Source organism: Mercenaria mercenaria, chromosome 12 (assembly GCF_021730395.1).
Source record: "Mercenaria mercenaria strain notata chromosome 12, MADL_Memer_1, whole genome shotgun sequence".
In the NCBI taxonomy this organism is placed as follows: Eukaryota; Metazoa; Mollusca; class Bivalvia; order Venerida; family Veneridae; genus Mercenaria; species Mercenaria mercenaria.
Window position 1 is genome coordinate 74,236,675 of NC_069372.1, and position 24,889 is coordinate 74,261,563.

The following is a 24,889-nucleotide window of genomic DNA, read 5'->3' on the forward strand; positions in this document are numbered from 1 at the left end:
CCCCAACTGACAGGTCAAGTATATGCTAGGGGGGAAAGAACTGACTTGTCAATTTCTTCTCTCCTAAAATAGTACGTTTATCAAGACAAGAACGTGAAACAACAGCTTTCTGCTGCATAAATTGTTCTGCCCTGTCTACGTGTCACTTAGCAAGGTAATGGTTTCTTTGTTTTATTGAATTTCTTCCCGATGTCAAATATCCCACCCGTTTTTTTTATTCCCTTTTGTTAATGACATGCATTTCTGCCTGTAAAAAAGCAACACGTCGAAATCAATTGTAAGGAACCTTTTATTAGATCACAATTAAGAAACATTCCGTACATTGAGAAAAGCCTTAACACATACTTGCTATATACAAAGCGGGACAGCGAGATAGAAATAAGGCGGTGACAAACACTTCAAATAATCGTCTAGAAAGCATGTTGGTATGAACACCTGGTGCCAGTAGAAATATTATCAGAAGCGCCATATTGATAAAACGGCAAAACATTCGTATTGAAAGAACAGTAAGAAAAACAGTACATAAACCAGAAAATTGAAAAATAATTGTTGTTGCAGTTCCTACTAGACACATAATTTCTAGAAGAGTACAACTTTTATACGCATTATGTCATTAATAATTGTGAAATTTCAATGTATTTTTCAAATCAATCTAAGGCGGGTTCTTCATAAATGATGCATATTTTTCTTTCTCCCTAATCCTTGATATTTCTTTTTCTCTGGTTCTCTAAATTTGTGTCTGTAAATTTGATTGTACATTCTGTATGATCTATCAAACTATTCAGTTTTTTACCAATGCTTCAAACACTTGTTGCTGTTTGGATAAGCATCTGAAAGGAGAAAATTTAGTCATTTTTATATTAGTATAAATCTTACAGGTTTCGTTGTTCATTAAAACCACAAATTTTTGAATAAAAAAGGTAAAATGTTATATCTTAGAATTATAACAATACCAGTCTGGGTTTTTATTAACCATATCTTATTGTAACTGAATAAAAGACCAACATACACATTTATATATACATAAATCTTTCTCTTACAATTAGCTGTATTTTCTCTTTAAAATCCAATTGCTGACACGGTATATTAGAAACAAACTTGAGAATAACATAAATCTAAAATTAATTATTATTGTTTGTTCATTAATGCTAAATGTCACATTAATTTTCAAAACACTGACATCTACCTTCATAAAAATGATGTATACATATGCCAAAGTACGTCTTCTTCTTGGTAATTATAGCAATTATGGTCCCATTATTTCCTTGGATCAATTTACATCTTCATCTGAAATAATAACAGTACCTATCTTTTAAGATATAAATATATATAAAAAAAGTTGTTTAATTTCAGATTTTATATCCGTAAATGTATTCCTATTTTATACTACAGTTTGACAAATTTTTGTCTCATACCATATTGATAAACAAAGAAACTGCAAGCAGAACATGTAAGATAGATTATTTACTTTGTTACCGTTGAAATTATAATATATATAGGGAGAGAGTTTCTAAAAACGCTATTAGCTTCCTATTCAATCTTCTATGTTGATATATGTAACATTGTAACAACTGCAATTATGATGAATACATATTGTTTAAACTAAGTACAGTACATACAACTATGAGTATAAGGAAATTAACTTTACCTTAGGAATTTCTATGGAATCTTGACAAATCTGAATATATGTATTTAAAATTAAAATTACTCATGTCGCTTCACTTCTTTAATTAAACAAGTTTGTTCTGTAGGTCTACAGCACCTGGATAAGTTGATGTACAAATGTAGTTGAAAAATTCGTGTATGCCATGAAAACAAAAAGAATTATACCATTTATGAAATAAATCTTGTGTAATATATGTTATTATCATTCAACTTTTAATTGTTGATATTTTAGTGTATGACCATGCTTCATTCAGCTATGCAGAGGTATCCTTTCTTTGGCTTACTAACAGACATCGTTTATTTTTCATACAGAAATATTGTATATAAAATATTGCCATTTACCTTTCTGTACTGTTGGTCGCCATCATGCATTCCTTGCTGAATAAGAAATGGGCGCGCCGAGCACAGGTTCCAACAGTTTAGAAATCTAAACCGTTATTTCCATGGTGCAGATTTTCATTCATCTGAAACAACCACAAGACGAATAAAATACACTGTAGTTAACGTTACTTAAGCAATGGCTTTTTTATTCATAGCTGACCAGCCGATTCAGCGTCACGACTAATCATATATAATTTATGCAGAGGTTTTCCGGCCCTCTTCTTCCTTAGAAAAGAGATTAACTGCTTTTCAAATTCATTGTCAGTTTGAATGAATAAACTATGCATGTCCTAAACAAAAAGTACATCGAATATTTTGCTATGACAATGACCCATTCTGATCGATTTACAATCTATGAAACAATGCGTCAACTCTGCATCTAATGATAAATTCTGGTGACAGTGATACACGCATATGTTCTCCACGCAGGACATACTTTTAAATGGTTATGACTGGGTAAATCGTTTACAAGTGACGTTTTATTAAAAGAGGTTACTGTTTTGAGACATACCGCATGTTTAGTGTTCAACCCGTTTACAGTTGGACACTACGCTTTCCTCTTTGATTGTTTCTGACGGAAGAGGGGGAGGACTCTAAGATAAGCAATTTTTAAATCCTACCCGGACAGAACTGTTTTGATATCTGTCTTCTGGCCTGTTTCGTCGGGCCCTTAAGAGTGTTTCTCTTGTTGCTCTGTTTTCTGAAAAGGCATTGAGTACATACGTTTTTGGTTCTAAAGGTTAGCTTTTTATGTATTTATACACGAGCATTTTTTGTGTTTTACATGCCAAGCCTTTTTGTTTTCATTACGTGTGTTAGACATTCACCTGGAGGGGATTACTTTTATTTACACTGTCCCGTGTCTTTGGAACATGGTGGGGGGTAAGAGTGAGGTTTGGTGCGCACCATAAACCGGTTTAAGCTCCCCAGTGATGTTTTTGCCACTGACCGTTCCAAGGCGGTGCCCCACTGTGTTCCTTTGTTTGTTCGTTTTGTCCTTATGTGTTGGCTTTGTGTGTGCGCGTGTAGGTGTGTGTGTGTTTGTGGTGTATTGGCCTTGTGTGTGTGTGTGTGTGTGTGTGTGTATGTGTGTATGTGTGTGTGTGCGGGTGGTGTGCACGTCTGCGTGCTGTAGGTTTCGTTTTGGGGAGGCTGCGTTTTTGGTACGTGGCATTCCCTGTTTGATATTTGTCTTTGTTTTTTTTAAAAAACAGACGACTGATTATCAACCTTGCTTTGAACTCGTTGCAAAATATTTGATTTATATATTGTAGCGTGCACGGCCTAGCTCAGTATATAAAATATAGTATAAATTTTCTTATGGGCTTCCTTGCCGACTGATTGAAACAAATGATTTTTAAAATGATTGATAATGTGTAAAATAATTAATGTCAATTTAACTGATGACGAGCACACAAAATTCGTAGATAGGATCTTGCAGTATGGCGATTCACAACAAACAATGCCTGAGGTGAATACCATACATTAAGATTTTACCTAAATACCACCAGATGTCGAGTTCCTGTCGTCATGGAACTTAAACAAAACGCAATATTTTGAGTAAGAACTCAGACTATGATAGGAGGTCAAGAAGCTAATAGTATTTGGTAATGTATTATATTATTTATTTTTTAGCGATGTTATTCAGTCGGTAGCTTGGCAGATTCTGATCATTTCGTGACGCCAAATTTTGTAGCGTGCACAGCCTAGCTCAGTATATAAAATATAGTATAAATTTTGCTATGGGCTTCCTTGCCGACTGATTGAAACAAATGATTTTTAAAATGATTGGTAATGTGTAAAATAATTATTGTGAATCAATCTAGCTCAATTTAACTGATTACGAGCACTCAGAATTCGTGGATGGGATTTTGCAGTATGGCGATTACAAACAATGCCTGAGGTGAATACCATACATTAAGATTTTACCTAAATACCACCAGATGTCGAGTTCCTATCGTCATGGAACTTAAACAAAACGCAATGTTTTGAGTAAGAACTCAGACTATGACAAGAGGTCAAGAACCTAATAGTATTTGGTAATATATTATATTATTTATTTTTCAGCGATGTTATTCAGTTGGAAGCTTGGCAGATTCTGATCACTTCGTGACGCTGCCCTGGTACTTATAAGCTTTTACCCAACTGTAATTAATGAGCGCTCAATGATTATGACAAAATCATGCTCCTTAGTACAATGATCATCAAAGTGCGTAATTTGACATTTCTTTGTATTTTTTCCATAATTAACGCCTTAATATGTTGGATTTATCGTAGTAGTAGATAGAACTTTCTCTCTTCTATGTATTCATGAAAGATTAATGTTTACTTTATTAAGGCTGCTGAATTATGACGGCTCATCGGTAGATCGAAAACGTGGTGCGAATATTTTAGGTACGAATCTTAAGGTATGTGACAACTAAATCAAATCAACATAGGTATCTCGCCACAATATAAACTTCGCTACCAGAGCAACTCGACCTGTCAAAAAATGTCAACAAATGGGAGGCCTTTTGACAGCACAGTCAGGTAAACATCCGAAGAAAATAGTCCAAATTTGTTCCACTTACTTCCATATTCGAAACTGCCGTGAATCATATTCATATGCATAATGTATCGCAAGTAGTTTAAGCATACATTTCACCTGCTTTAACTGTTTTTAGCAAGGATCTCGCCAGAGACACTTGCTTAAGTTAGGCTAAATCCGAAGACACTCGATAAAAGCCTTTAGATTTGAACGGCCAAATTCCAATGAAGGAAGTAGTCCTTGGTTAACAAAAAGAAAGAACCTGTAAGCATTTGCGATATCAGATGGAAAATGGATTTGAAGTGATATTACTTATACAATAGAAATCACCCAAGAGAAATTCGCCGTTAAAATTTTGCTATTACAGATTTTAAAAAAAATGTCTTCCTACGCGAAAGCGACCTTCAACGAATGAAATCATGCTTATCACGCGTGAACTGTATGGGACAATGCTTATCGATTAATCAAATGGAATTAGACGCTTCCACTTGAATTATCTGCGCTTATCAGTTGTGTATTGTTTAAACCTTCATAGTTGTAGGTTTAACCTGTTATGTTTGTTAATTGACAACATGCAAGTCGAATTCATTGCTTAAGAGGATTAGGACAATTATTTTCTATGAGCATTCAATACCAACGTTTATATTGTGCTACATTTCTCTTATGGAAAGCCTGCCTATTTTTAGATCAGCATTCGCGCAGCGGATCATGGTATTGATACAGAAATCTGTTAGACTGTGTTACTTCCCTTGTCTTACGGACTTAATTTATTTACGGCTGAAATAGGAGTCTAAGAAATATGTATGCATGTAATTGGTTTGTCAATTGGCAGGGGCCAGTTTCGCATTTGACCCGGGTTTTTGTTAATAAAATAGGTAGATGTACTTTAAAGGCCTTTATATTCAACTGGTTATTAATGGTGTTTATAGAACTAAGGATTCCTGCGTACATGTAATTATTTTGTAAAACACATGAATAAATGCTTGAAGCGAATTTCCTAGCTCCGTGTAGGCGGCCGGGTTACCTGAGGTAACTGAAGTCAGAAAAATAGAAACAGTCATCCATCCATCCGGATTCAGCTCAAATATGCGGAAAAGTAAACGGGTATGAGACACTTTTCTTCCAACCATTATTTTTGGCGGATCACATGCTTTAAATATATATATATATGATTTAGGTCAGTCATTTGCCGATTATGCGGTACAGGTCGCTCAAGGTGTGTATTTTTGGTTATTTTTGCCTCAAAGTTTAGTGTCCTGAAACCGGAGTTTTACTCGTTTTTGTCATAGAAACAACAGAATCGGCAGGCTGAAAATATCACATGATGAAGTGTTAATATGTACAAAACATCCGTTCAACACTTTCCGGGAATTTCTCAAAATTGTAATTTTAATGATTTTTTTCGCACTGGTATCAACCATAGAGCTATAAAAATAGAAAAAAATATTTTATACTTCTTTGTATCAACGCAGATTCATGGAATTTTGAAATTTACTGTCCTTTGGCCCAATAACATAAGGCAGATCAGTGGAACAGACTACAAATGGAATAAATTGCAATTCCGACAAAAACATTTATAATCTTGCCCCTAGTGATAGAATAAATACCAAAGTAGAGTTATTGTTTTGAAATGATTATACAATTAGCCAATATTAATGATATATATATATATATATATATATATATATATATATATATATATATATATATATAGACATCATGGACTAAGGTGAGATATTGATATCTCATTCAGCTGCACTTGGCTCTGCGGAGCCCATCTCTGTTACTCACTCTGATGACGTACACTTGGCCATTGACCTGTTTATGTGAGAAAGTTGTCACGAGTCGTGACTCATACTCTACTTGTTCATACTGAAATTCTGTTAAAATCTGGCATGAAACCAACAAAACAAAGAGTGTTTTTGAATGTATCTGACTTTAATGGTGGTACTTAATAGGCTGGTATTACTGAGTGTACACATTTGTCCAACTTCAATGAGCCCTTTGCCGTCAGCACTTTCAGTGTTTTGATTTAAGTGAAGTGCCGAAGTTATGTACTCCATAGGGCCATGTGCTTAGGCCTGATCACATTACTACGCAAACACACATTTTATTTTGTCAATTACTTTGTGACAGCAACTGTTTCTAAAAAAAAAAAAAGGATTGACACATCTGACTTTTATGTGTATTGCCCTGATAATGAGATTATGGATTTTTGTCGTAAATACACATGTTTATGCCCAATCAATAATAGCATGAAAACGTCTGTATGACAAAAGGAGAAAATGAAATTTTATTTGAAATGCTCGACACTAACAAGCCTTTTCATCAAATTTATTTAAAAATTGATTGCTCGCAGGAAGTAGATATTTTATTCGGGTAAGTTTTGGTCACAATTTTAGACAGAATACTGCTTGCGTGTAGTAGCTGTCGATCTTGAAAAAACAAAACCTCATGAAAAAGTTTTTTTTTTTGTGTCTTTTATCCGGATTTTCAGGTAAAAGTTGACATTTATTTCTTCAAGATATATACTTCAAAAGAGAGCTTAATCATTTTCAAGGGGCCTTTCATTCATCAAAAAGTGTAACTCTTCTGGATATTTCGCAAATGGTTGTAAAGACAAGCACTAAAATGTCTATTGGCTATAGAATGTACCTTAAGTACTTTAAGAAATATAATAAACCCTTTAATTTGGCACAATTAACAATTATTTCTTACATACATGGAGAATAGCCATAATACATACTTGATACAAAGTAGGACACAGAGGAAGAAATGTTGCAAGAAATAACACTTCGAAGCATCTCCAAGAAAGCATATTAGTAAGAATATGTAATGCAGTAGCAACATAATCGTAAACGGCGTATTGATAACTTGACATAACAAAGTCAGTATGAAAAAACAATCAGCAAACGTTCAGCAACTACACCAGTCCTGCAGGTTATCAAATATTCAACGATAAATCTATTTTATATATCAATACGACACTAGTAGTATTACATAATTATTATATACCACTTTGTTGTTGTTGTTGTTTTGCCTTTCCAAGAGCTACATGATATCAGAAGTTACCTATATGCTGTAGATTTGAAGTCAGCGAACTTAACAATGAAGCCAATGATGTCCCTGGGATTATTTCTTACTTAATTACAAGTGTGATTAGAGGCAAGCCATACCCACGTGGATTGACAAATAATAATTTCTAATAACTTGATTCTAGCCATTAGTTTCATTTCAGTGCTGAGAAGTAAAGGTAACATGTTGATTGCTTGTTATGAAACTTCCGATTATTGATGACCCTGTCAAATCATTAATTATATCAAATCATTGTTTTATTTATCAAAATAAGTACTTTGAGCAGAATGAATGTGAGTATTGCATCATTATTATTATACCCGTTAGAATTAAACAGAAGTATAAAAGTATGTATTTTCATTGTATTTAATGTTTTTTAGGGAAGCATTATTTCATTTAAATTCCTGAGCGTAAGAAGCAATTCAGTTCAAAAGCATATAAATAATGCAAATAAATTTTGAATGTGAACGATTTATGAGTTATTTCTGGTTTTTCAGATGTTACACCTTCTTCGACTGATACTGTATTTGAAATAAATGAAAATCAGCTTATATGCTGTATAACGTAATTCTGCTGCAATCAAGCCACAATAAACAAAGTATTTTCCTGTAAAAATGTTATATCAAAATTAAAACGGTGAAACATATCACAGCTTTCGTAAACACATTTTTGATATTTCCTTCGTGTAAACATTTGAGTTCGGCGTTGATCAAAGATAGCTTGTCAAGAAATATTAAAGTGGAATTATGCGCAATTTTCAAGTAAAATTTCAGCTGAAATAGATGTGTGTGTAAAAAGGGCGGAGGAAATTATAGTTTTTAACCCAGTATACTAAACTCTTCCTGTTATCAGTACGAAATAATAAATTTCCAAATTTTCATATTTTGACTGGGGCTGTCTATATAAGAGAAGTCAAACTGCACGCAGGAGTTGCTTCCATTCAACTTCAGAAATCTCTACCTATATGTAAGGGAGGTCACTGCACAGAAGATTGAAGAAAATAACTATTGTTTCATTAGTCGGATTTATTTATTTCTAAAGCTTCAACTTCAAACACTTATGCGTCGTTATCGTTAATTTAATACATTTAAATGTACAGTGAGCAAATATTGCTTTTATAAAACATTCACCAAAACACACTATGTGCAGTTAGATGCGCATAAAAAATTATCCATGTGTTACAAGAATTTCTTCTACTTGGTTAGAGGTATGATAAGTGTCTGTTTAATGCTAGAACGTGCCTCGTAATGATGCCCTAACACACATTTGCTATTTTCTTGTTGTGAACTTGTGTATGTATTTACATATATATATTTATGGGCCGTTCCATGAGAAAACCTTTATAAGTGGCATGCTATAGTTATTGCATAATAAATAGTCCAAAGTACAGGAAAATCATTGTTTTTCTTTATGAATATGTTTTCATCTTAATTTTGATTTTTTGCCACTAATTCAGATTTTTTCATTGAACGGCCCATATCAGGGTTTCAGAAATCCCATGTCCGGAGCCCGGGGGCTACCAGAAAATTCTGTCGGGCTATTAAATGTTTTCAGAGCGTGCCCGCCGGGCTACCTTGAAACTCCATATCGCGTCGTCCGGAAATCAATAATTTAGTCTTCAAACATAAATTTAATAGTTGTCTTTAATCCCCTTGTTTATCGAGTGATACACGCTCGAGGCTTTAATTTTCTTACCACCTACTATCACAATTTGCAACTAATTAACCTTTAATCGTACCCGCAGGCAAATGTTTACACATACATGTGCACGCGAGATTTTAGACTGATCCAATAACGTCAAAGTCGCTGATCGGTATTGTTCACAACAATATGCAAACCAATCTTAAAATTACGTCATTTTACCGCCACCTGCCAAAGTGTACTTTCGATTTCGCTGACCTCAATATTTATTGAGTGATCAGAAAGAAGACATTTGATTTTGAGGCAGTTTAGTGCTTAAAGAGTGATTTGGGTATATAATATTTGCCATATATATAATAATATATATTAAATATAATATCTCATGTATGGGAAAGTCAACTGTTCTGAATTTTATGTAGGGATAATACACTTATAATATATACTTATTGATAACACACCTGCAGAAGCCCGCGGGAATGTTTGCGACCGAGACCGAAGGTCGAGGCCACGAACATATCCCAAGGGCTTCTGCAGACGTTACTACACAAAACAAATGTGTATTGCTAATCTTGCATAAAAAATATTATACGACGACATTTTTAATTACCATTCTGTTGTTCTTGGAAACAGTAAACATGTTTTAAATATCCATAACTAGGGCCCAGAAATCAACAACACTACCAAAAACACGTACTGATCGATGGTTTTAAAACGATTTTTACCTCTCGTTGTTACAAACATGACAATGATTGTTCATATAACTTAAAAATTGGTAAATCGGAGCACACTTTCAATAATAATAACTTTACATTAGAATTATTTTGAGTACGAACACATCTCGATGATTACGAACGTAGTGACAAGCTTTCAAACTTTTATGCTACAAGAAGACTTTTTATGAGAGAAACAAGACGCAGATACCAGATGTCAGTCTTCGCAAAAATACATATACGTCCCTAGGAAAGCATTTCAAAAATAAAAATCATGTTTTAACTGCACGTGAGTTGCCTTGTTTACACATGATTTTTCTCCCGTTAATATATGGGCGGCTCATTTAAAAAGTAGTTTTTATGCAAGAATGAGAAAACAGCTTCTCTTGTCCTAATCAGTTAAAAAGTCTAAGATGACACTGCAGCTTTGTGAGACATGAAAAGAGAGATTTGGGTATATAAGCAATTGTTAAACCAGTACGAATGTATAGTACAATTCGGGTATGTATATAAAACAGCATCAAAACTAATATACTTGTTTTGTAACGTCTACGCTCCTTTGTACTTCTAGGCGCTTTGCCATTATTGGTCTGGTATATGTGGTGGTGATCAGTTCGTATGGATTCTCTACATAAATATACATACGTATGTATATACTTATATATATATAGGCAATACAGTATGGTAAAATTAACGCATTAATGTTTTAATGTGAAATATCTTGTTGAATTCTATGACGTAGGACACTGTATTGGTGCTAACCATTTTATTCAATGTAATGTTATTTTGCAATAGAGTGTCATATACAGTAATAAAGACTGAAAAAAAACATTTATTTTAATAGATATTAAAACGTTTGAAATTAGAGATATTTCACAAATATTATGGTAGTCGAAATTCAAAAATAAGCAACATTTATATTAAGTTAGATTAAAAGCAGCCAAAACTGTTGGTGTTATAAAAAGGAGAACACATTCGTCATTTTATTTCGATAGCGGGATTCCACTTCTGAAAACCGTTAAAGGAGCAGGTATGCAAATTATGAGAAGGGTTAAGATGTTTTTATTACAATATTCTTATTATTATTTAGTGTTTAAATGCTGCTTCAGAAACTGATTTCTCCAGAGGAAAAATCTAATTTTGTTTTGTTTTACTGTTCATGATACACAACAACATTGTCACCTAGCAATATGATTAGAATACTATCAGAAGAAAAACCTGAAGGCTTTCGTAAATCTTATATTCTTAAAAGATTGAACAAACTTTTCATATTTAAATGAGTTTGAATCTTATACATCGAAGTTAAACAGTTTCGCTGCACAGTATCCTAGCTACAGTGGAGTTAAATGTTTACCAATTACTTCAAAAGGTTGAAAGTAATACCGAAATCATTTTACGGCTGTTTTCCGTGATCTTAGAACCCTGTTTTAAACGCTATATAGCTTCTATGGCGTGATTTATATCAATGCTCAAATATGTTTATGCCTTTAGATGTTCAGATATGATATTTGTATGGTATATGGTTATTGTGAAAATATGTTGCATTTACTAGCATCTTAATGAATTTAAACAATAGTACTCTCTTTTCTACAAAGGAGGAATCCCATCAAAAATGCAAAAATGGCTTAGCAATTCTTTGTCAGAAAAAATCATACAATACTATCATATAAAATCATTCCTCAAAAGTTTGAGCTATTACCAGCAATGTCTGTAAATATGACAACTCCCGCAATCAAAAATATTTCGAATAAGTAAACTCATCGAGACTAAATATACATTAACTGAAACACTCTTCATTCACAAACTTAATTGAGAGAACTACTAGCATAAGAAGTCTTACCTGTGCAAAGTTCGTTCAATGCATTTGAATCTAATTTTATAAATTGTTTGCCTATTTTGATATCATAACTTTATCTAAACATACATTAATAAAATACAAATGTACCTTGAAATCAGTTTCAAATAATTTTAGTATTTAAATCATAAGTATTATAGTTTTATTCATATTTATGCTGTTTTATTCTGTTATGCAATGTAGAAATCTACAAAAATCGCTGGTAAAAGTTAATTTGAATTCTAAATGTTTGATTTAATATTAGCGAAAACAGATTCGTTTGGATGGCGTATATCACTCAAGGAAATTACAGTCTATAAATCTCTCAAGGTTTTCTACGAGTAGTACATGTATTTATTTTTAATATCTATAAAGTTTATAAACTCACAGGGGTTTTGGAAGGTATTATTAATTTGAAAACAGACCAGCAAGACTGATCATGGAGCTTTTACTACAAAAGGGTACAAAAAGCCTTACCCTTCAGCAATTTCCAACAAGGGTCACAGCTAAGATAGCCCTTATAGCAAAATGCGCGGCTGCAATTTTACACTATTCCCTGCTTGAAAGGAATGTCTCAAGGAAATTAAAAAAAAATTGTTTAAATTTTATAACCATTTTGAACGGCTAAGTATATATAACCATCTGTCACAATAGATATTATTCACCTGAAACAGATGCTTGTGGAGACAGTAAGGGCTTTTTCACTTAACATCACTTCCCGTGAAGTGACGCAAGGATCCTAGTCAAAACTAATTTTGCATAGTTCAATAATATGTTTCAAAAAATTGTTAGTTAGCATTTTTTATAGTGAAAATATCAAATGTTTGTCTTGTAACAAGCTTGAAAACTAAAATTGATACATTAGTACTCCTTTAATTGTTTAGATTTAAACATAATAAAAAATTACTATACAGTAGAAGCTCCCTAATCCGAACCTCTCTAATCCGAAAACCTTTCTAAACTGAACGAATTATTTGGTCCCATTTTTTTTTTATTCATTCTCTATTGTAAAAATACCCTTGTAATCCGAAACCTCTCTACTATGAAAACCGAACAAACTTTTGCGATTTTTATATCTAATTACATTAAAATCCACCTTTCTAATCCGAACCTTAGTCAATGTATCTGATGTAAATCTTGCTCACTTTTGACATTTTTCAGTCTGTTTACAATTTTAGATGTAACAATTTATAAAGATGTCAACATCAATAGGCCCAAACACTGGTAATCAAAAGTCATGTCATTGTAAGAGTTTTGCTTTGTGGATCCATGAAATAAGCACAGATGTGACAGAAGCAAGTTCAGATAGTTTGTTTGAACAGAAATTTGTAAGAATAGACATACGTGCAATAAGTACTGTCAACGTATAGATCCTTATTAATCTGTACTTTCCTCAAAATCTTTTGTGCGATTTGTTCATTTAAACACTGAAAGTGGTACTAAGTTACATTTTCTGGGAATGTAGGAGTGGTGAAAAATTTACAAGTGATATTGAGAAGTTGAATTAAGATGAAATCTACATTACACTAATTTAAAGCAATCTACATGCTGCTTATAATTAATTTTGATAATTTTTATTAGTCTGTACACAAAAAGATAAATTAACACTTCATGTGTGACAAAGAGTATAATGTTTCATTCTAAAATAGAAACCTTTCTAATCCGAAAACACCTCTAATCCGAACGTTTTTTCTGGTCCGAGCATGTTCGGATTAGACAGGTTCCACTGTAATATATATCACTATATTTTTGTTTATATAGGTTTATAACTTTATTAGAAACAATTGTTATATTTCACAATGAATATGTTGCGCAACAATATGAAATGCATTTTTAAAATATAATAGGGTTATTATTATAGTAGCTCGATCTGGGATGCTGTATTCGGCTCGAGTGGATTTTTGCCAGATCGGATCTCACGAGGCGCGCGAGCGCCGAGTGTGATCAGACCTTGCAAAATCCGCGACAGCCGAATACAAAGTCCCCTCATGGGTGGTAAACACGCAATCCAATTCCCGCTTGGAATACGCTTAAAATGGGTTGCGCGACGTCCAGTGCTGGAGTTGCGCATCAAAATATACACTATGGAGGTAGGTAGGGTTTTGTTTTTGTAAATAATGACACATTTAAGATGTGTGAATTTCCTGCTTAATAATTTAAGAATCAGTTCTGTTATCACGAAAACTCTGCTGGATCGAACTGTCAAAAAAGTATGGAATCATGAAATATACCAATTTTCTAACTCTTGTGTCTTCTTTCTGGAAATGTGACGCTTCTAATGATCAAACACGTGTAAAACAGTCACGAAATATTACATGTACTTGAATAAAATGTTGTTTTGGGGGAAAAGATTGGCAAAAAATAACCGGGAGTGGGGTTGCGCCCCGGGAATGCAGTTGCTCGTATACATTATATAATCAAATAATTCTTTTTACATCTCAAGTTTTTTACAATGTCCTTGTTTCCTTCTTATATTATTTTTATTTTTTTAGTTTTTGGCAAAAAACTCCTTTGTAGCCAGTGTCCTTATAACAGCAGTTTACGGTCAACTACACATAAAGATAATCCATTTGAATGTTTTTGCAAAAATATACTATCAACGCAGACACTAAGTATTTGCTATTGAGGTTAAAACAATGTAACATTTGCCTCAAGGAATTTTACTTCAAAAGGTCTTAATCGACATTAGAGCAGGAAACCTGATGTTGACTTTTTGGGGTTAGCGTAGTTTTCAACTGTGTTTCGATTATGTTTGGGTGGGCAGTTAACCTAGTCAGAGATTCAGTATCCGTAGTAACCTGTTTTCCGTATGTGCCAACTTCTCCACATGAACCAGAGTTAAAGGACAAATGATTTCAGAGTCAGTGTCTTTTATCATAGCAGAGACCATAAGCCTCACCCGAGGATCGAACTCATAACCATGCTCTCCCTGTTTTTTAGCTATTTTGTATACGTGCGACCTCTGTACAACAGATTCTTTTTCGACGAAAATGCATTATATTGAAGCGAAATCTCTTTTATGTCATAACTTTTAATTTATTAATATACGGATGTATTTTTGACTTTAGTTATCCAAACACTATTTGATTTTTCTTGGAGGAAATGGTTAAGAGCAGATAGTTTTCCTTGTCTCATTATCAGAGTTTATCTATGTAATCATTTATAATAGAATTTTATCTTTTATGAATATGCACATCTAGATTCTAATGAACTAAAATAAATTGAGAAAGTGAGTGCAGTTCTTAGGTTTTTCTATAAGGATAAACAGCCTTCATATAAATCTTAGAATTATTTTAAAAATCCATAATTCAGTAAAAGTGGATTCGTATTTACAAATTCGTACATTTACATTTTTCAGTTCTAGCATCCTGTGGCTTTGCATCTATATGGACGTATTTAAGGCTAGAAGAGAGTGGATGAATTAAAGAATAAAAATCTAAACCGGTTTGATTTGTTGTTACATTGTTGCTATATTTTCTGGTCCTTTTGGATCATGGAGTCCATTCAACATATGTGTAACAGAGTTCCGCTTAAGCCGGTGAAAGGGGGCTTGAGAGTTGTTGTTGCACATTTTATTACCTCTCATGAACAGACTCAATTAAACCAAGTCTGCTATTATTCTTCTTGGTTGCATTCTGTGCTTCTAAAGGATCTTTTTACAGATTTCTTTTGTCTTAAAACACATTTCAGGTCTAATACCCCTTTTTGCCTAATGGATGCATCACATGGCTGACTTGTTCTGTATGGCGGCTGTAAAACGTCTTCACATACCTGGACTCAGTGTTATTATATTTCTTACCCTTTGCGATCATAGACAACATTCAATTTCAACGTAATATGATTCTACTTAAGCGGGTGCCGGGAGTGGGGGTGTTGGGGGGGGGGGGGGGGGGGTGGTAGGTTGTGGAAAGTCGAGGTGTGTTGCATATTTGAATACCTCTCATGAACAGACTCAATCAAACCGCGCGTGTTGTAAAATCACGGCTCGTGAGTCTTTATTTTGAAAAATGTCGCCATTAAAGATCTTTATCTCTGAATTGAATAGTACTTTTCCGGTCCGGCAGATGTAAGGAGAGAGATTTTCATCATTTCTATCCTCACATATCGCATTAATGCATCGCTGATAGTAAAACATGATCTTCTTGCTATATCATCTGGTTTATGTTGACGCTTGAATGATTTGAAAATTAAACGAAATTGGTCTAAAAATCAAGGATAAATATCAAACAGGGAATGCCATGTTCCAAAAACGCAGCCTCCCCAAAACGAAACTCACAGCACGCAGATGTGTACACTACCACTCGCATACAAAGCAAGCACACGAGGACAAAACGAACAAATAAAGGAACACAATGGAAAACGCTCTTGATATGAAACATTTGGCACAACCTCAAAATCTGTGTTTTGGTGTAGTATCTATAAATTTTCCTAGTTCAAAAGTGAAATTCTCGACCCTATCTGTCAGCCTAGTGTGAAAATAAATACTTATTCAAGCCAAATTTCGACTGACCACTTGGCATCAGCATCCCCGCGACTGTCCGTGTAGTGATGTACTTATTAAACTACGATAAAATTGTTACGAAAGAGGATTCAGATCCGGAAGACAATGCATGTGTTAACAGCTCAGTCAGTCCGAGACCACTTGAGTTTTAAACAGATACATTTTATAACGTCGGTGTATAATTTTACTTATACAGAGAAGTGCTGTTACTCATTTTCTGATTGGTCGAGTGAGGCAGAAGTGGCAACGTGCCCTGCCCTAAGACACACCACAGTGGAATTTGATGATTTTGTGTCATTTCTGAGCATCGGTTAGAAAAGATAAAAGATTAGGGTAGATTTCCCGGAAGCATATAACATCCTAAACATAATTATGCCAGTAGAAACATTATCATGAACACAGTATTAATACAACTGCAAAACATTTGTATTGCCATTAACCTGAATACAGTAGAAGTTCAGCAATAACATTCGCAAATATTCCTATGTATAAATATAAATGTATTTTATATAGCACTATTATACCACCAAGAACGTAGTTCATATGCATATATACTTTAGAAAGAATTTTTAAAAATTGCGATTGTTTAATATTTTTATTTGAGAAACAAACATGTACATTTAATGTTTGTTATATACACTGGACCATATTGTAAACACAACAAGTAATATATATATAGTTATTAACCTAGTGTAGTACAAAGAGTACCATTTGATTCTTATGAACTGACTCTCATTATAATTTTTTAAAGATTGAATGAAATGTACCCCCTAATAACTGGTAGCTTATCCTATTTATAAAGTGTTTAGTTGCGACCTCAGTAGATTAATTACGATTAAAAAATAAACATAGAAACGTGCTGCCTAGACATAGGCACAACTCTTCTAAACTTTTCGTTTTGTTAATCGAACCTTTTAAATGTCTTAAAGATAATGAATGCCATTGTACAGAAACGGAATATTGGAAATTATTTCATCATATTCACGTAAAATTCTTGCAGTAGTTGGTGGTAAGGTTTAGACCCTTATTTTCGTAGTTGTTTGTCAACTGTCGTTTAAGATTTAATTAGTCAATTGAAATTTATTTCAACCATAACAAAATATAATACCTAATGGATTACTCTGTACATGTAGGAAAGTGAGTAAGTAAATGAGTGAAGAAAAAACTTGCTAAAAGTATATGATTGGTAAATAAGAGATAATGTGTACACAATAATATGTTTTTATCCATTTTTCCATTAGTTTATTTTACATAAAGAACTATACATTTGATATCAATCTCGCTTTACGTTTCACTATTGCTCACAGTTTATGGGCAATTTATTACTATGATGACCTTTCCTTGCCCTTTAAAACATGTTTTCATAAATAGCAAATAAAAGGGACAACAAGTTTGGATTATTTATTATTACATAAATTTAACAATGGACATTTACAAAGTTACGGCGACCATATTCCAGGTCATCTTGACACTTTTAACCCGCTATGCCATTCTAAGAAAATGACTTTCTCAAAGAACATATTTTGGAGTTATGTTTCTTAATTTATTCACCTCTACTCAATTTTGAAGTTTCAAAATACACATGATTTGTTAGTATGTTTAGGATACAGACGTGTATAAAAGGGAGCTATCTAAAAGTGGCAGGGTGAAGTTATTTTGTTGTAACTGTCCTCCCCACTAGTAATACATATATCATACGTGAGTGACAAGTGTTTCAGAGGAATTGCTTTCTGTAAATATTCACGGATAGTAAACATATCACAATTGGATCTAACTCGCTACTTTGAAATTGCAAGTATTTTGTTCCTCTTTCTAAGCTTTTAAATTTCTGTAACATTGTATATTACTTTAGATATCTCTATGTTTTTATTCAGCACCTTCTATGATATTTTGCCCTTAATACTTTACACAACTTCATTAAATGCTATTAAAATAAACTTTTTATAAAAACGAACAGTTTTCTGAAGCATTCACTTGACTAACGGAAAATAAATCATACCTGTGTCTTTTTTTTCGGCGACGCCGTCTAAATTCGTTTTCGTTACCTATGCCACGTGACTTCAGTTAGCAAATCAAACTACTTGATAACGCATTATAGATAATTTATCAAAATGGAAGATTTATGCAACACTCTGCCTGATTGGACGAGAGTGTCAATTTCTTTCACTCTGTTGATTGTGCTACGCTGAGTGAAATGTAGACAAAGCGTTTACCCTAAACGACGCTGTTCACAGTTTTAAAGCTAACTTTGGCTCAGTATATTTAGCAAGAATATTGATATATCTCAAAATGATAAGTAAGTTTAATAAATATGATAAAACCTGTTCAAATACCAACATATATCAAATTAAAGAAAGAGCTGAATACGGTCTGCGTATCACATGAATAAGGGTGTGATAAGAGTCTATTATGTAGAGAAGTGCTTTTTGAAAGATTTTCCTTGTTACAATTGTCGTCTGTATATGAAAAGGTTTCTTGCTTTTGTGACTTATTCAGATTGCATATTAAAATGAGTACTTGTTTGCTTTGATATATTTGTTATAAATTATTTAACTGATTTATTATATATGAATATCTGTCTTTAGTATGGTATGCAAATATAGAACTCAGTTGAAATCTGTTTTATTATATATATGCTATATAATGACTGAATCTCATTACACTGAAATGAAGGTACGCTGCATACAGTTTATCTATGTGATATAACTACGGTCAAACTTTGCTTATGAAACAGAAATATTGAAATAATTACAATTGTATGTTTTGCTTGACCTTCACTTTTTTATAGGTGTGACGTCATTCTCCAAAGATTCATGAATAGCGAATATGCATTTGTTAAAGTGGGATCAGTTGGCCTATTTTAGAAATAAATAAAAGTAATAAATAAAAAAATCCTTTAATTGTTTTTTTCTCATGTATTCTAATCAAGCTTGATTTGTAGCATCTTTATTAGACCCGCAGCCAACTTTGTTCAGCTGGGACATTTAACCCCTTTTAGGGGCTGCTAGAGCTAAAACTAGAAATGCCTTTATACAGCGTCTCATGAACAGCTTGGTGGATCTTTGTCATACTTGGTCTGGAGCATCATTATAAGGTCATCTTCCAAATTTATTTATATAGGAACTTGGGCCCTATTAGGGACCACTATAGCTAAAAGTAGGTATGCCTTTCTTCGCATTAACCACTAAAATGTAATGGATTTTTATCAAACTCGATGTGTAACAATATCGTAAGGTCTCTTGCTGTTTTGTTACAAATGGGGATAGGGACCAATTTAGCTAAAAATATAAACACGTTTAATGACCTCTTCTCATGAACCGCTTCATGAATCTTCATCAAACTACTGCTGTAATTATTCGTCTAAGGATAAACGAAACAAAATTGCAACCCTACGAAACCTTTGCGAAAAATTAAAAGAGAACCATTTAAATTGTTAAAGTGCGGTGTTTAGTTTTGCAAAATGTTAGATGAAAGATGAATATTAGATGAAAAATTCATAAACTTCTTTCCTTATTACAATTCGCCGACCATCATTTTTAAAGATATTTCTTGTTCGCACTACATCAGTTATATTCTGTCGTTCAAGCATATGGTTTTAACATACTGTTTAAGTAACTTACGTTTCAACGCTAATGAAAATGTACACAGAGTTATTATGTTATTCTAGTAAATAGAATGAAAATAAAATGGTTGTTTTGTTGTGCAATTTGAAATAGTTTTGTCACAAAAGAAGACCTGTTATGCCAGAAAGTCAATGCAAATGCTCTTTCTATGAGATTTTCAGTGCTAGTATGAATTATTATCATACTTAATGTGTTTATGTTTGTGCTATCGACATTCCTCTCCGATTCTAAAAACTCGTTAAGATGCATGATTTCAAATGCTATTTTAATTAACCCGTTCTGAAATTGTAACTGACAAGAAATGAATTCCGAAAGACCCATTGATTGGCCGCAATACAATTAGATATAAATAAATTAGTAAAAGAAAAGATGAAAATTGCAGCGTAAAATTGCCAAACACATTCAGAGCATGCACCAGACAACATTTTGATGTACATAATCAAAAACGCACTGTTGATAATATGACAAAAAACGTGTATCTTATGACTGAAACAAATAATAGTGTAATAATGTAATTTCCCCAGAACTTTAATTATGCATAATTTATTTAAAGACGTTCGCTACAGTTTCTGTATATGAGATGGTTGACATATCTACCAACAACAGAATGTCTTCAAACTTTGGATATTGAAGGACAATCATCTAAGAAAGAAAGACATGCAGTCAAAGTCATAGGTCACCAGTGTTGAAAAAGAGTTATCTGCCCTTGAAAACGACGAATTAATAAAAACATATAAATGACATGTAAATCTTAAAATAACTCAAAGTTTTCTTGTAGTTTTTGATGAAATTAAAATCCATGGTATAGGTGAAGTAGTACGAACACATTTTTATTTACTTCAAAAATAAATGGTTCTACACCATCAAACACGCCGCATCATTTACATGTACAAACAGTTCCGTATTCATCATTCCTACTTAGGTAAATATTAGACGACAAGTAGACAGTTTGGGGAACGATATTCTACGTGACTAACTGAACCAGGAATTGTTACATAAACTAGATTCATGCTACATATCCTTACGCGCTGCAGGATATTACTGTAGTCATAGATGACGCGTTTTTCTATTTTGAATAAACACATAAACTTGTTTATAACATTGAAATAAATTTCTGTCTAGCTTTGCCTGTGTTTGTCATCCAGCGATAATTTTATCACACCTGAACCAAAGTTTTTGTCCCATAGATATTTGTTGTAACAAATAAACTATAAAACAAGTAAATAATTGTTTATATAAAACGTAAAATATAGTGTTCAGGCTTCTCCATGGTGTCGTAGCTTTCTTGAGCCTCTTTATTACGCGTTTCTGTCCTGATACAATATTTATCAATATCACATAATTTTTGTGTAATTTTAGAATTTTGCAAAATAATGACACAGGCAAAGATGTGATTGAAATGATTTCTGTCAAAGAAAGCTGTACATTTCTAAACGGTTCGCATTGATAATTCAACTATTTCATTTGCAAAATATTTAAATAAAACAAAACATACACTTCTTTTACATATTGTCGAATGCAGTTTGCTGATTATTTATGCAAAGCGTATCTGGGACAGACTTTGAACATCAGTTGTATTGTATAAGTAAATGTATATTTACGCCAAGTATCTCCTGTCAGTTCTTGTACTTACTGTCATAGAAAACAAATGTAAAACAATATTATATCGTAAATATGTCACATGTCGGGTCAGAAAGTAAAGTAATTTTAAGTAGCGTTGAGATATTCTTCACATTTTATTGTAAGCATTGTTCTGTATCCTTAGTATGACAGTCCATAACAGAAACTGAACTTACATAAATCAAGATAAATGTATTTTGTAACAATCCCCATTTCTTGATTTTCTACACAAGTTAAAAAGTAGGAAATCCTACGCCTTACTCAAACGGCAATATTCCACTGTAACTCTTGTCAGTAAAAGAAAACAAAAAATAAGAATTACATGTACCGTGAAAGCTGGCGAATATAAGTAAAAAAGAAAGGTCATCTGCAGTGTGCATTCGATTTTCTGTAAATGTGATTCTCTTCTTATTCATTTCAGATGTTAAAAGATTTGAAGTGTCATTTTTTATCAATTTTGAACAATCCGCCGGAAATTTACGTCCGCAAAGAGAAATGACGCCACGGTGTTTTCAAAGAGAACAACAATAGATAGTTCAGTTTCAGTTTTATTTGTAGCGTTTTGGTACGTACACACTTGATGACATCCGCCAAATATGTGCATGTTTTTTGTGGGTTCCTTTATAGCGCGATGCTATGACGTTTCACGCTATGACGTAATAATTGTGAATCGTTGCATAATAACATTCAATTTTCAGTCTTCCATGCTTAATAGGAAGAACAAACCGGCTCGTGTTTGAATCTGTGATAAACAACGGTTGACGTCCGTACCGGTAACAGGGCTTTATGACGTCAATCATGACGTCAAAGTTCAACATGACGTCCGGTCCATTACTACTCGTAAAAATGAGGTCCATCATGATTCCAATCAAAATATTCCAATGAGCATGTAAGAATGAAAACAATCAATGCCTTCTTGTGGTTTATCATCTAATTTACTACGATTCAGCATTCAGATTTTTAGATATATAAACACTCGGGCTAGCGCCCTTCTTGTTTAATTCCTACACATCTGAATTATCATCAATCAGGCAACGAACCACTCGAAGGCCTTGTTTATTTGATAATATTTCAAAATGTTAATATATCTATAGAACAGATATTCTGAACAAACTAGGAACTGTTCTTAACAGCAAAACAATTCTAGCAAAAAAGCTAGAATAAGAATTTATCTTGCCTCCTACAAGTTTCTTGCATTTCTATTGGTCAATAGACGTCACGTGGAGACAGGATATATTCCATATCCTGCTAGTATATTTCAGATATGAATTTTGATTAAAACAAAATGGCTGCCACACTTCTGGCGTAATTGAATAAGTCAGATTATTTATTAGCTCCAGCGATAGTATCGTTTCCGAGAGTAAATTTAGTGTTTTCTTGCCGATTTCATTCTACCTAAGTTGAGGCTCAAGAAGTTTGACAAAGTTAACCGTAAAAGCGGAATAACTCTGTATGGGATACACGGAAGTTGAAATCTCGTTTTGGATGTTAAACAGTTAAATCATCATGAAATAAAGGAATTGACGTATTTGTTACTCAGCTGTTTGTTGTAGGATCATTTAATCTACGTGCAAGATAAATGATTTAACAGGAAACGGGATGAAAGCCGAAGTATCAAAACATTTATGACATTGTGAAATCCGGTAACTTTCGAAGCAATCTGACTAAAGTACTTGATCTTCTAAACGAAGATCTGAGAACGACCCATTCACATTCGTCTTCTGTATATTTTGGATTTCCAATATTGCTATATTTATTTTCGCAAATCTATTTTTGTTTGAACCAATCAGACAACTTGTTCGAATGTCAAAGTGTAAGAAAAATTTACAGTTAATCCAGGGCTCGAACCCGGCACCTCTCGTTTACAAAGCAAGTGCCCTACCAACTGAGCTAATCGGATATCTGACATCTTTTGACATAAAAATTGTTGATATCAAAACCCAAGGCTTTTTAAAGCTTGCAGGATGTTGTAAGGTAGCTTTTGATTGGCTAGTGGAAGGGTTGTCAGAACGAGGCCATCAATAGCTCGTTGTCAGATCCTATGCGTAGCGTAATAGGAGATGTACTTTAGTCAGATTGCTTTCGAAGGGATGGAACAAGAAGTTTTTAGTGTTTCTGATCTAAACCAGTTCATAACCTGTGTAAATGAGCTTTTGTGTTTTGTGATTTAACCGAAAACACAGGTCATTGTGCATTTTATGGCTGATGTAAATCAACTATAAACAAAACGTGATGACCAAACAAATGATTGTAGGATCCCAAACAAAAAAATAGGCCCAATAAACACTGTCAATAAACGCCACTAAAACCACGATCCGCAAGCAAGTTGTTCTAATTTCACATGCAAATGAGCTAATGGGTCGCTAATTAACATAAATGTGTCATTTAACAACACGCTAATGGAGCGCACAATAGATCGCTCAATGGAACGCATAATAGATCGTATAATGGATCGCATAATAGATCGTATAATGGATCGCTTAATGGATTGCATAATGGATCGCTTAACGGAATGCATATATAATAGATTGCTTAATAGATCGCTCATTTGAATGCGTTTCATCAAACTGATACATTCCAAACTACAGGCTGTATCTAATTGAAACCATGCATTCAGTTTTGGCAAAACGTTTATGTGACTGGGTGTAGCCTGGATTTGCAGAGATATGCAGTAACTGCATGTTGAAAAGGCCTTTCTGTTAAAATTATTCAAATATTTATTTGTTACAATAATGTTAACTATACTGAATATATAATATACAAATTTAGCAATCTTTCAACATTTTCATGATAATTTGGATGCAGTTTTATACAAATCATTTGATAAATCATGCAGCTAACAGAAATTCCATCTTTGTGAAATATGGATAGACAAAGTTGTTTAATTTATTAACTAGTTTCCATAAGAGTAAGTATACAGGTCATTTGAATCAGCATTTCAAAAACTATAACGTTATATTAAATAAATCTTTGAATTCTAAGATACACTTATTTTATTGAAATCTATAAAGAATCACAATTAATGTAAACATGCATTTATTTTATACTGAATTGTAAGTACATGTATTAAGAAAATACCTTTAATTGTAAATCATAGAAAATAAATGAAATAACAACCACCATTTTCTCTTCGATAAATCCATATCCTAGCTGTCCATTCTTTACATTTATTATCTACAAAATGCACTAATTTCTGTCCCTCTATATTATACCTTAGATGAGATTACATAACATAACCATAGCAACTAGGAGATCTGCTGTAATGTTACATTGGATGGATTGAAACCATATGTTTCCTGATAAAAGAGGAGA

At 33.2% G+C, this 24,889-nt stretch overlaps 1 long non-coding RNA gene across 2 annotated transcripts; it reads right to left on the minus strand.

The window, feature by feature from the left end:
- Positions 1 to 362: 362 nt before the first annotated feature.
- LOC123535405 (uncharacterized) lies at positions 363 to 24,829 on the minus strand. Of its 2 annotated transcripts, none has more exons than XR_006683213.2 (4): positions 24,695 to 24,829; positions 2,008 to 2,129; positions 1,187 to 1,287; positions 363 to 830 (listed from the first exon to the last, which is right to left on the minus strand). It is a non-coding gene; the product is annotated as an uncharacterized LOC123535405 (long non-coding RNA). The 2 variants fall into 2 exon arrangements; XR_006683212.2 differs by having other exon boundaries at positions 24,656 to 24,777.
- Between the last annotated feature and the right edge of the window lie 60 nt (positions 24,830 to 24,889).